The sequence below is a fragment of the Myodes glareolus genome, chromosome 3 (assembly GCF_982192425.1).
Source record: "Myodes glareolus chromosome 3, mMyoGla1.1, whole genome shotgun sequence".
NCBI lineage: Eukaryota > Metazoa > Chordata > Mammalia > Rodentia > Cricetidae > Myodes > Myodes glareolus.
The window spans coordinates 112,644,141-112,656,652 of NC_142028.1; the positions used below are offsets into that span (position 1 = coordinate 112,644,141).

At 37.5% G+C, this 12,512-nt stretch overlaps 1 pseudogene; it reads right to left on the bottom strand.

Moving 5' to 3' along the window:
* Positions 1-1,640: 1,640 nt before the first annotated feature.
* On the bottom strand, positions 1,641-2,478 carry LOC125412632 (non-selective voltage-gated ion channel VDAC1 pseudogene; annotated as a pseudogene).
* Between the last annotated feature and the right edge of the window lie 10,034 nt (positions 2,479-12,512).

A 12,512-nucleotide genomic window follows, 5' to 3' on the forward strand; every position in this document is an offset into this window, starting at 1 on the left:
AGCAACCACAAGTAAATTCATAGGTCTACCTCGTCCCAAGTAAGCAAGTGAGCCTTAGTTAGTTAAAGCCAACATTGAGATATCTGTTAAAAGACTATCATCCAAAAGACAAAGATAGCAACTATTGATAGGGGTGTGAAAAAGTGGATACACATTTATACTATTGATGGGATTGTAAACCAGTGATTGCATTGTGGAAAAGAATATAGCATTCCTTGAAAATAGAATTGTTGTGTTCTTTGCCAAAGTATTCAAAAGATCTAAAGTATGGTATTGAGGACTTTTTTGAAGAACAAATGGACAAATTATGGTTTATTATAGGATATCATTATCTCTCTAAAAAGACTTCATGTCTTCCATAATAACATAGGTAGAACTGCAGTATAAATTTCCACAAGAAATAAGTCTGACATAAAAAAATACTGTATGATCTTACATATGAGGAATCTGAGGAAAAGAAGAATATTTAGAGAGGAAGTTAGTTAGTAGTTACTGGGATAGGGTTTTAGGAATGCTACATGTAAACAATATAAAGTTATAGCTATGGATAGGAAAAGGGTCTAGAGAGCTGACTTTAAGAATGAGGACTAGTCACCAGTTCGATTTACTGAAGCATTTTATGCCATTAGATTACTGCATGTGGTCTTACCACATGCATATACATCAGCCCACAGAAAATGATGGATTGTGTTAATTTGCTTGACTATATTAACTATATTAATTACTTCATTATACCTGTACATCATATTGCTCACATTGGTTTGCATAATTATTTTTGAGGTTTCATTATTTTATTCGAGTTTTATTTGAAGTGGTGTTAATTACAGCACTTGAGCTGGAGGAACTACTTCCACACAAAATGGAAGACTCTGTAAGTTTTCCACTAACTGCTAAAAAATAGAGTTCTGGGGGCTATAACAGAAGCCACTTTTGATTCCTAGTTTTGTCATGGTGTGACCTGTGACCACAATCTTCTGCCCAACTCAGAGCTGAAGATTCTAGAAGCCATTCCATACTCTGGTGTAAAGCAAAAACAAATAAATAGAAAGTAAATAAATGAATGAATAAATAAATAAAATAGAAAACATCACCCTATCACAACACAAAGAAGAACAATGTCCTGAATGACCAGCTCCATTATCCCCACCTGCTCCACCCTACAATGGCATAAAAGAAACAGGTAGCCATAACCTGAAGACTATTTTTGGTATAAAACAGGTAACATGTCAGGGAAATCTGTCTAAAAATGTCATTTTCATATAGGTGTGTGCTTGTTTCTCAGCAGTTAGGATTAGGACACTAAGGTTCGATGATCAGGAAGTCACAATTTCACTTACAAACTCCATACAGATTTACAAAGGCCGGCACATTCTCAGTTTGTACTTGCTGTCAGGTATCTCTAGAGGGGCTCCTCTGAACCCACATCTACAACTGAAAGGACCCTTTCTGGAATGGGGTTTCTGCTGTACCTCTAAAATGGTAAACACCATAAAACCGAGTTCTCCTTAGCCTGGACATCTAATGTGAATTTATCAATTCTCACATCTGGAACATATAACATTAGAAGGAATACTAAATTCTGAAAGCAGCTATGCTGCAAAACAGTTTAAAATTAATGATGGTGCAATATTCATGTATCTTTAGAATTTCAGTCCTAAACCAAGCTTATGGTCACCTGCACTGATGTTCTTACCATCCATCAGAGCTGGCAGCTTCAATGTGATATGCGCCTTTAGGGTCTGCATATACACTAAACAGATCAAGGTAGAGTTGTTCCCCTTGGCCAAAAAGAGACATCAGGAATGAGCTGATGCTTGGCTACTATTCCAAAGAGAGCATTACTATATCCTGCTGTCCAACCAAGATTGACAGCAGCCTCCAAATTCTTGTTCACCTTCTGGTAAATGGAGCTACTAAGCTCTGTTCCGTTGTTCATATTAGCATGGACTTTTTCCATGTTGTAGCCAACTTCAAATTTGCTCTCGGCTACTTGGGACTTTGCTATCTCAAGATGCACCTGGTACCCAGGTAGTTAGGCCTCATCTCCAAGCACCAGTGCACCCCCATGATCGAGGGCCCAGCAATATCAAAGTCCTCATCACATCCCAGGCTGATAAGCTTCCTTTTGTACCCTGTCGTGATTTTAGCGTTTTTCCCCAGTATTAGGCAAGAAGGATGAATCGAAAGTCAGCTTCAGTCTACCGGCCCCCTGGTCTTCCTTTGTGATTTCGATGCATGGGATATTATCTTTGTTCCCCGTTCCTGTAGAGGTCAACCCGTATTCTATCCATCTGTACTTGGTTTCCAGGCTGTAGTTCACTTTGATGGTCTCTGTGTTGGTGAAGTGTGGACTGGTAAATTCCACTCCATTCTTTGACATAATTTTCAAATTAAGCTTTATTAAGCCAAAGCCATAGCCCTTGGGACATCCCTAGGAGACTTACCAAGATCAGCCCATGGGGTAGGCATAGCCATCTTCTCAGAGAAAGTGTCTACAGGATCAGGGGAACCTGTGGCTGGGGCTGCAGTGAGGAAACTTGGAGTATGGAGTGGTTTGCATAATTATTTTTAAAAGGTGTCCATATCTATACATACAGGAATAATTTAAAAGCAATTATATTTTCAGATTTTAAACAATCATAAAAATTGTTATCCTGTATAGATTTTTAGTGAAAGAATTCCAAAGCACGAATCAAATACATTCAACGGGAAGCACAGATATTCAGATGGGAGTGGAGTCTATTTGTAAATGTATATATGTGTACATATGGGGTAAATGTAAACTATGAAGTCACAATACACTGTTGGAAAGATATATACTGTGGAACCTAAAGTATGATAAAGGTACTTGCTTGACCACATGCAACAGCAGAAACTATGGGATATGATGGTAGGCTTTAAAGAAAGTATTACAGATAAAATGGTGTAAATAATGAGTTTGGAAACACAAAGTCAACTTTCTATTAGAAACAGCGGCCATTCTAAATATAGCTTTTTATATGATGCATTATCCAATCAAAGAAAATAATCACAAAAAAGTGTGTTATTATTTTTATGCTGCTTTGATTAAGCTACAACAATGGCAAATTAGAGAAGAAAATGCACTAGGATTTACAGTTACAGAGAGGCAAGAGCCATCCAGGGCAGGGACGAAAAGGTTAGTACAAGAACAAGGTATAAAGGCCTCACATCTAAAGCATAAACAGGAAGTGGTGTTGGTGAACAAGAAGTTGACAAATTTGTTTTAAATCTAAAAGCCTGGTGATCTTGTCTGCTTCCAATTTCCTGGAAAATCTATATATATTTTTCTTTCGGTTCACCTTATTACTTAGCTTCTCTAGGATCACAAACTATAAGCTCAATGCCCTCTGTTTATGGCTAGAATCCACTAATGAGTGAATACATATCATATTCATATTTTTGGGTCTTGGTTATCTCACTCAGGATAGTGTTTTCTATCTCCATCCATTTGCATGCAAAATTCAAGGTGTTATTGCTTTTTACCACTGAGTAATACTCTAATGTGTAGATGCACTCCACTTTCTTTATCCATTCTTCCATTGAGCGGTATCTAAATTGTTTCCAGGTTCTGTCTATTACAAAAAATGCTGCTATGAACATAGTTGAACAAATGTTTTTGTAGTATGATTGGGCATCTCTTGGGTATATTTCCAAGAGTGGTATTGCTGATTCCTGAGGTAGGTTGACTCACAATTTTCTGAGAAACCGCCACACTGATTTCCAAAGTGCTTGCACAAGTCTGTATTCCCACCAGCAATGGATGAGTGTTCCCCTTATTCTACATCCTCTCCAGCATAGGTTATCATTGGTGTTTTTTCTATTTTAGCCATTCTGACAGGTGTAAGATGGTATCTCAAAGCTGTTTTGATTTGCATTTCCCTGATAGCTAAGGAAGTTGAACATGTCCTTTAGTATCTTTAGGCAATTTGAAATTCTTCTGTTGAGAATTCTCTGTTCAGTTCAGTACCCCATTTTTAAATTGGGTTGTTTAGAATTTTAATGTCTAGTTTCTTGAATTCTTTATATATTTTTGAGATCAAACTTTTGTCTGATGTGGGGTTGTTGAAGATCTTCTCCCATTCAGGCAAAAGATAGGAGCTTGGCATGGGGGTGAGGTTAGGGAAGGGGAGAAGGGGAAAGAGAAGGGAGAAAGGGAGGGTTGGGGGAGAGCTTGAGGGAGTGGGATGGTTGAGATGGAGAAAGGACAGATATAGGAGCAGGGAAGAAGATATCTCAACTAAGGAAGCCATTTTCGGATTGGCAAGAAGCTTGGCTCTAGAGGGGTTCCAAGGTGTCCACAGGGATGTCCCCAGCTAGGACCCTGAGGAGTGGAGGAGAGGATGCATGAACTGGCCTTGTCCTGCAGTCAGACTGATGACTATGTTGAATATCACCATAGAACCTTTGCCTGGGGACAGATGGAGATAGAGACAGAGACCCATATCAGAGCACTGGACTGAGCTCCCAAGGTCCAGCTGAAGAGCAGAAGGAGAGAGAATATGAGCAAGGAAGTCTGGTCCACAAGGGGTTGGTCGACCCACTGAGATTGTTCCTTGTCTAATGGGAAGCTCACCTAATTTAGCTGGACTGGGACTGAAGGAGAATGGGATCAAACTGAACCCTCTGAATGTGGCTGACAATTGGGGCAGCCTGAGGGGCCAATGACAATGGCACTGGAATTTGTCTCTACTGCATGTACTGGCTTTTGGGGATCCTAGTCTATTTGGATACATACCTTCCTAAGCCTGGGTGGAGCTGGGAGGGCCTTGGAATTCCCACAGGGCAGGGTACCCTGCCCTCTCTTAAGACTGGAGGGGGAGGGGAGGAGGGTGAGTGGGGGAGTGGGAGGGAAGTGGGAGGAGGGGAGGAAGTGAAAATTAAGAATGATATTGTTTACAAAGTAACAATAAATAAATAAACAAGGTAAAAGCCTGCTCTCAATGATGTACTTCCGCCAACAGTCCCCACAACCTAAAAGTCTCCAAAGCGTGACACTCCCTGGAGATCAAATGCTAAGTCTTGGGTGGGTTCCTATTCTAATTCAAGTGACAATACAGACTAAAGGATGTTTTGTACTGTACAATCTCAGTATGGAATCTCAGAATTTGTTGAATGGACATAAAGCACTGCTTGAGGTGGGAATAAAGTTTGAAATACACAATTCAGAAGTGAATAAAACATAACAGTTAAGAATGAGAAATAAAGGACAGAAACACACACACACATATATGCGAGAAGAGATTTAGAAAGCTAACAATGGTTCTTAGAAATGATATAACTATTATAAGTGTAACTATAAAAATAAGACACCACAAGTTACAAATAATAAGAAAGAAGGTTGGTGAGATTGTCACAGATATTACAGACGTAGCAGTCAATGGAAGTCAAGGTACCGGAGGTATAAATTTCTAACAGGGAGTATTTGTTTGGTTTTGTTTTCTATTTTATTTTTTGTTTAGTTTTTGTGACAGGATTTCTCTGTGTAGCCCTTGCCATACTGGAACTTGCTCTGTAGACTGGGGTGGCTTCAAACTCAAATCTGCCTTCTTTTGCCTTCCATGCACTGAAATTAAAGGCATTTGTCATCACCACCTTGCAAATTTGTGTTTTGTTGCTTTCTTAATATAATTTCATAAAACTAAAAATTAAATAGAACTCAAATAAGAACTCAAATAGTTCTATTTATTAAATAAATTGAATCAATCTTTTTTATCAGAAAATTTTCTCAAAAGTTAAGCCTACTTTGAGAGTCCAACAATATGGATTACTCCATAAATTAAGATTAAGCCAGAGGGTGGTGTTGCATGCCTTTAATCCCAGCGCTCAGGAGGCAGAGGCAGGTGGATCTCTACGGGTTTGTGGTCAGCTTGGTCTACAAGAGCTAGTTCCAGGATGGTGTAGTGAGGGGTTGCGGGCAGGCCTGCTTTTTGTCCCGCCCGGCTCCTGCACAGCTAGCTTAGCCCCAGAAATAATAACACACAAACTGTATTCATTTAAACATTGCCTGGCCCATTATCTCTAGAGAGTTAGTTACTGGCTAACTCTCACATCTTGATTAACCCATTTCTAATAATCTGTGTAGCACCACGAGGCTTACCAGAAAAGATACAGCATGTCTGACCTGGTGACTGGCTCCATGGCGTCTGCTTCATAGCCCTCTTCCCAGCATTCTGTTCTGTTTACTCCACCTACCTAATTTTCTGTCCTATCAAGGGGCCAAGGCAGTCTCTTTATTGACCAATGAAAATAACACAATAGACAGATAACCCTCCTCCATCAGGATGGGCTTCAAAGCTACAGAGAAACTCTGTCAAAAAGAGAAAACAAAAACAAAGAAACAAACAAAATTTAAAAATGGCACCACGTTCTTTAGCACTTTCACCAATAATAAAAGATAAATGAACCACTAACAAAACATTTTTCATACTTCATGTGTTTTGGACATAAACTTCTCAGACAATTGTGAAGAAAATGTGAAGATAATTTCCAAACACAGATGCATATAACAAACAAAATAATAGTAAACTGATCAAATATCAAGGGTTGTCTGAAGAAACTACCAAAGCAAAGTCTTGGAACATACAGAAATTCCATTATAGGAGCAGATGTCTAAACTTATTTATATGTTGAATTGTTTCCAATTATAACTTTCAAAAAAATCTATGATATTAAGCAGTTCAACCATTGAAATCTCTCTGCATAAACAGGAAAAGGGGTGAAGGAGTGGCATTTAACAATGAACAAATGAATTTGAGGAGATTGAACACGTATTTAAGTGCCAAAGCTACTATGGTAATAAAGAAAAATTATCACTAATCTGTCAAGAATGTCTATGGTAAAAAGCACCATCACAGATCCTATTTACTGAATGAAAAGTGTCCTTTTGATCTTGAAAATATAATAGATGGAAATGAATGAATGTTCAGCAACCCATCTAGGTTCCACAAGGAATGAAGGGTCTGACAGTGGCTTGAAGAAATAAAATTTAAAAGGCAGAAATAACATTGGCAGGCTAAAAAAAAAAGGTATCATTATTCATAGGAAGAAACCAAAGAGATTTGCAAAAAAATTCTTAGACTTAATAACTGACATTAGTTAGGTTGCAACATAGTGACATCCCATGTACCAGCGAGCAAAATAAGAAAGGCAGTTCATTTCCACCGATTCTAAAACTTGGAGCTCAGTGGATTCTATATAAGGTTCCTACAGAGCACAGCAGTTACCATCAATGACAGATATATTTTGAGACTAGAATTTGTTGATGTTTGTTTATTGCTTAGTATAGTCAATAGTTGATAGATGTCATTTCTACTTAGTTGGTATATGTGTGTGTATGTGTGTGTAGTATTTGTGTGTGTATGTATGCATGGAAATTTCAATGAGTGCATAGAAATTGCTGAGCTGATTCTAAATATTTTATGAAAATTAGTGGAACAAGAGCAACAATGTCAATCTTAGAGAACAGCTTTGAGTACTTGCACTACCAAATACAGAGATTTATTTTAATACTATGATAATTATTCAGTGTTGTGGTTGTACAAAGAGAAAAAATAAATCAAAGGAACAGAAGAGAATCCATAAATAAGCTTACATATAGATTTATTTGGTGATTATACTTGTCATATATTCTGCTTAACAAATTATCTCCAGACTTAGAGGCAAAACAGCAAGCATTTATCATCTCATATTGTCTCTGTTAGCAACTCTAGCAGCCTGGCTGGGTAGCTCTGGCTCATGGTCTAACATGAACAGTGGTCCAGCTGTCAGCTGTGGGATGCTGTAGCCACTTCCAAGCCTGCTCAGGTGGCTTTCAGTGAGAGGTTTCCTGTTCAATGTAGCATGGGTCTCTCCACAGGCTCCCAGAGCAGCTGGCTACCTCAGCAAATACTGGTAGGGGAAAAAAAAGACTAAAATAGATAATGCTCATAATAGCAGCACAGCCTTTCGCAGCTTCATATCAGAGATGACATTCTGTCCCTTCCTATGAATGTTATCAGTGTCCCAGAACCACTTGTTACAATGTCTAAGGGACTACACAGTGGGAATATCTAAAGGTGACAGTCCATGGGCTATTTTTAGGGTTGACTACCTCAGAGGTGACAGTGGTGAGCTAGTTAAATATGGAAAGAATCTTCTTTTTTTTTTAAAAAAAAATATGTCTGAGTAATTTGGCATTCTTTTGGAAATGAAGAAATCTTGGTCATATGTCATATAACACACAAAAAACAATGTCATCTTTAGTGTAAAAAGCAAGCAAGGCACGAAAGTTTCCAGGGGCTTACAGGCATTCTTATGCAGTAAAGTGTTGTTTTCACACTGAAGGTATTATTGTGTTCCAGGGTCCTTTGAAAGCAGGACACATAAAATTATCACTTAGTGAAAAATGAAAGGCCTTTTATCAAGGGAATCATGAAGAACACAAAGTGAGATGGTGAAAAACCAGCTATAGCTCTATAGGCCCACAGAGAGAAGCAGAAGTGATTAGGGAAGAGGCAGGTGACTTCTCACAGTACTATCAGTGTGAATGAAGGATGTTCTTTGAAAGCCCAAGTGCCATAAACTGACCACAAGGACAGCACTCTTAGTTAGTAGAATAATTTCTGAAGGGTTGGGCCTAGTGGAAATCCCCTAGATTACTGACCAGGTAGCCTCGAACAGGTCACGGGACCCCAGCCCTTTAGTTTCCCTTTTTCTCCCATCCTCACTGTGCAACCACCACCCTCACTGAGTAAGCACCACCCTCACTGTATAAGTACCACCTTCCATTTGGGAGTACCATCCTCATTGTGTGAGTACCAACCGTGCTGTGGGAGCACTACCCTCACTGTGGGAGCATCATGCTTACTGTGTAAGTACCAACTTCCCTGTGAGAATATCATCCTCATTGTGTAAGTACCAGCCTTACTGTGGGAGCACTACCCTCACTGTGTAAGTATCTCTTTCAATATGGGAACATCACCCTCACTGTGGGAGCACTATGCTCATTGTGTAAGTACCACCCTCACTGAATAAGCGCCATCCTCACTGGACCACCCTCACAAAGTTAGCATCACCTTCACTGTGTAAGTATCCCCCTCACCGTGGGAGCACAACCCTAAATGTAAGAATAGTACTTTCATTGGGGAAACACCCCCCTCACTGAGTAAGTACCACCCTCAGTGTGAAAGCTCCACCCTCACTGGGTAAGCACCCCCACACTGTGGGAGTACCACCATCACTGGGTAAGCAGCCCCACACTGTGGGAGTACCATTCTTATGGGGTAAGCACAACCCTCACTTTGGGAGAGCCACCTTCCCTGTGTGGTTGTCACCTTCACTGTGGGAGGATCACCCATATTTATAAGCAGTATATTAATTTTTTCATTGAATGCAATTCTTCATATTCATCTACTTGATCATCCACAATTGCTTATTACGACATACTTCAAACTTCAATCATTTTTATTAAACTTGCCACAATCTACATTAGCGGTGATTCTTGTCTACTTCAAAGGTAAGGTTAACTTTGCAATGTGTCCTGAATTCATTCTGGGTTACAGACATCTAGAATATCTTGGACATGAAAGAGACAATTAGAAGAAATCAAGACTTACCATACAGTTTAAGATTTTTGGAAATTTACATGCATAATTTTCTTTTTATATTTTTTCTCTATTAGTCACTTCTGTTTAGAAGTATGTAGATCATCAGAGGCCTCATTAAAATAGAAATCTCTGCTTCAATTATTTATAGATACAACACATCTCTTTTTATCATTTATTTAAGTAAAGATCTCAATAATTTAAAAAGGGATACTTTAAAACAAACAAAAAGAAGAAAACGGGGGCAGTAAAACTTCTAAATGCATTTAAAAAATTAAAATTTTAAAGAAAATAATGTCCTAAATAATGACTGTAGTGGTATCAAATCATTCTATGCAATCCCAGAAGATTTACAACTAAGAATTAATGAGAATATTTTCAACACATATTACAAATTAAAAAGCTAAAGTTTCACTATGTAAAGAGCTTTACTTCTTGAATTGAAAGGTTTAATTAATTAATTAATGTCAAACTATTTTTTTTCCTCTAGTTAGTTTTTCCCAATTTGATACATACTCATAAAAACTCATTTTTTAGTCTTAGCAGGGAATGAACTACTATTTTAAAGATGGCAAAGCATTTAGGCAAAGAACATTTAAAGTCCGAAGGTCCTGGCATAGTCAGAGATGTTAAGAGCAGTTACAGGACATCCTTGCTTCATTGTCACTACCCTTTCCCAAACTCAATTGACTATGAAAATGCTCCTGGTTGTGTAAATCACTTTTCTACCAGTCTAGCACACTCAGAATTCAAACTGTTTACCTGAGAAACCTAATCATTTTCATGCTGAAAGAGAGCTTCTGTCTGTTAGCCTTCTCTAGACAGGCTAGAAAACTCAGCCACGACTTCAAGTTGTACACTCCTTTGTGGTCATATTGCTAGTGGAAACACTCCAGTTTAGGGAACTCAATCTCTCATTCTGAAGGAACAAACAATACAACATTACTTCCTTATGTTAATTATTCCTTAATACATTTGGTGAGAAATAAGTGGATCATTAAAATTTGAATACAATACAGGAAAAAATAACCCTGTTTTGAAATTCCATGGTCACCCATAATGGTATAGGAGTTCGTATACTGCCAAAAATGTTTAACAAGTCAGACGCTATTTGGAGTCTTCAATGAGCATCTTCGTATGTGTACATGTTGCTGAGTATGAACTTGTGTAAACATAGATACGTGAAAAGATTTTGTGAGAATTTTAACAAGCATCAGCATGTATTAGATTGATTACAACATGTTTAAGATTAATAATCTTAACTATTGTGTATTTCCTATTTTTGTGCCATGAATCTATGTTCTACGTAAGTAAAATAAAATAAAATAAACGGTGTACTAGCTCTTAAAGTACCAGCCCCATTCCTATTATCTGTGAACACCATCAGAAAAATACTTTCAAATTTTTCTTTGTTTAATTTCATTTAAATTAATTTCAAAACCTGGAGAGTGCTAGTGCATACCTTGAATCTGAGGACTGGTGAGGCAGAGACAAGAGCATCTCTGTGAGTTCAAAGCCAGACTGGTATACATAGCAAGTTTTATACGAACAAGAGCTAAATAGTGAAATCCTGTACCTTATCCAATGTGTAGTTGGCATATACTTCCCCATTCTGTAGATTGCCTCTTCTCTCCCATGATGCCCAGTTATCATGCAATCCTGTGCAACCGTTCCTGGGGCTATTTCCTGCACTGTTAAACTCCTGTGCAGAAAGTTCTTGTCAGTTCCTATAAACTAAAATATTGTAAAAGTGTTCCATTTCATTATAAAGGAAGTACAAGTGTTGTATTTCATTACAAAATATGTTAGAGCCATAAAAGCTCTTTTCTGAAGCCCAAGATTATCTTTACAATGTCCATTTCCTCAGAAGAACTCTTTACTCTATGATTTTAAATACTATTATCCTTTAAAAATTGAATTATAGCAATAGTGGAGCAGAAGATAAATGTTTCCCTTCATTTAGCAGTATGTATGAAAATTGGAGTCTTGTGAGCCTTAATATTATGGTAATAAATGGGGAAAATCACAATCTTAAATACCTACAATATATAGCTTAATTTTCAATAAGCAAACAGGTATATATATATTTTCTACACCAGATATTTCTAGCAAAATTTCAGCATAACAAAATGTGACTTTATATTTCAGATTAATTTTGAAGATGTTATTACTTATTTCCTACTAGTAGTTTATTATCTTTAAATAACTGGTACATAGTACAATAAGAGGACTCTAGATCTTCCAGTCTACTACCTACTTCCTTTTCTCTTTGCAAAATCATGTTTTCCAGAAATATTTATTTCAACATATGGGATACACAATAAACTGGAACAAGCACAAATTAATAAAAAAATTAAAATTACATCTTTTATGTATAAAATTTAATATAATGATGCTACAAGCAAAAATTTTCTCAATCAATTTGTAACTTAAAAATCATGCATCATTGGTACAGTGCCACTTCAAATGTTCTTTATCTGCCATTTGCTGTAGAGAATGCCTTGTTAATAAAAGGAGATTTGAACCTATTGACATATGAGCTCTCTGTCTACTCAATCTCATGAATCCCAGTTTTCCCGTATCTTCTTTAATTTTTCATAAACAAGAAGTTCCTGTTAGTAGGGCAGTCCAATTGTTCTAGTTTTAAGTTTTGCAAATTCAAATCAAGAGTAGAGTAAGTCTATCTGAAATGGCCAAATGTTTGCTTCAATTCATTGGCTTTCAGTGGACCCTAAGTACATCTTTAAACTAATCCTTACAGAAAAATAAGGCTCTAATTAGCTTAGAATAAATTGTACACTTGGGAGACTAAGGTGGAAGCAGTTTCATCAAAACACATAGACATAGGTAAAATAGTATATCTCCACACAAGATGCTGAACAATTTTTTTTTCAGAAGAAAAGGTAATTG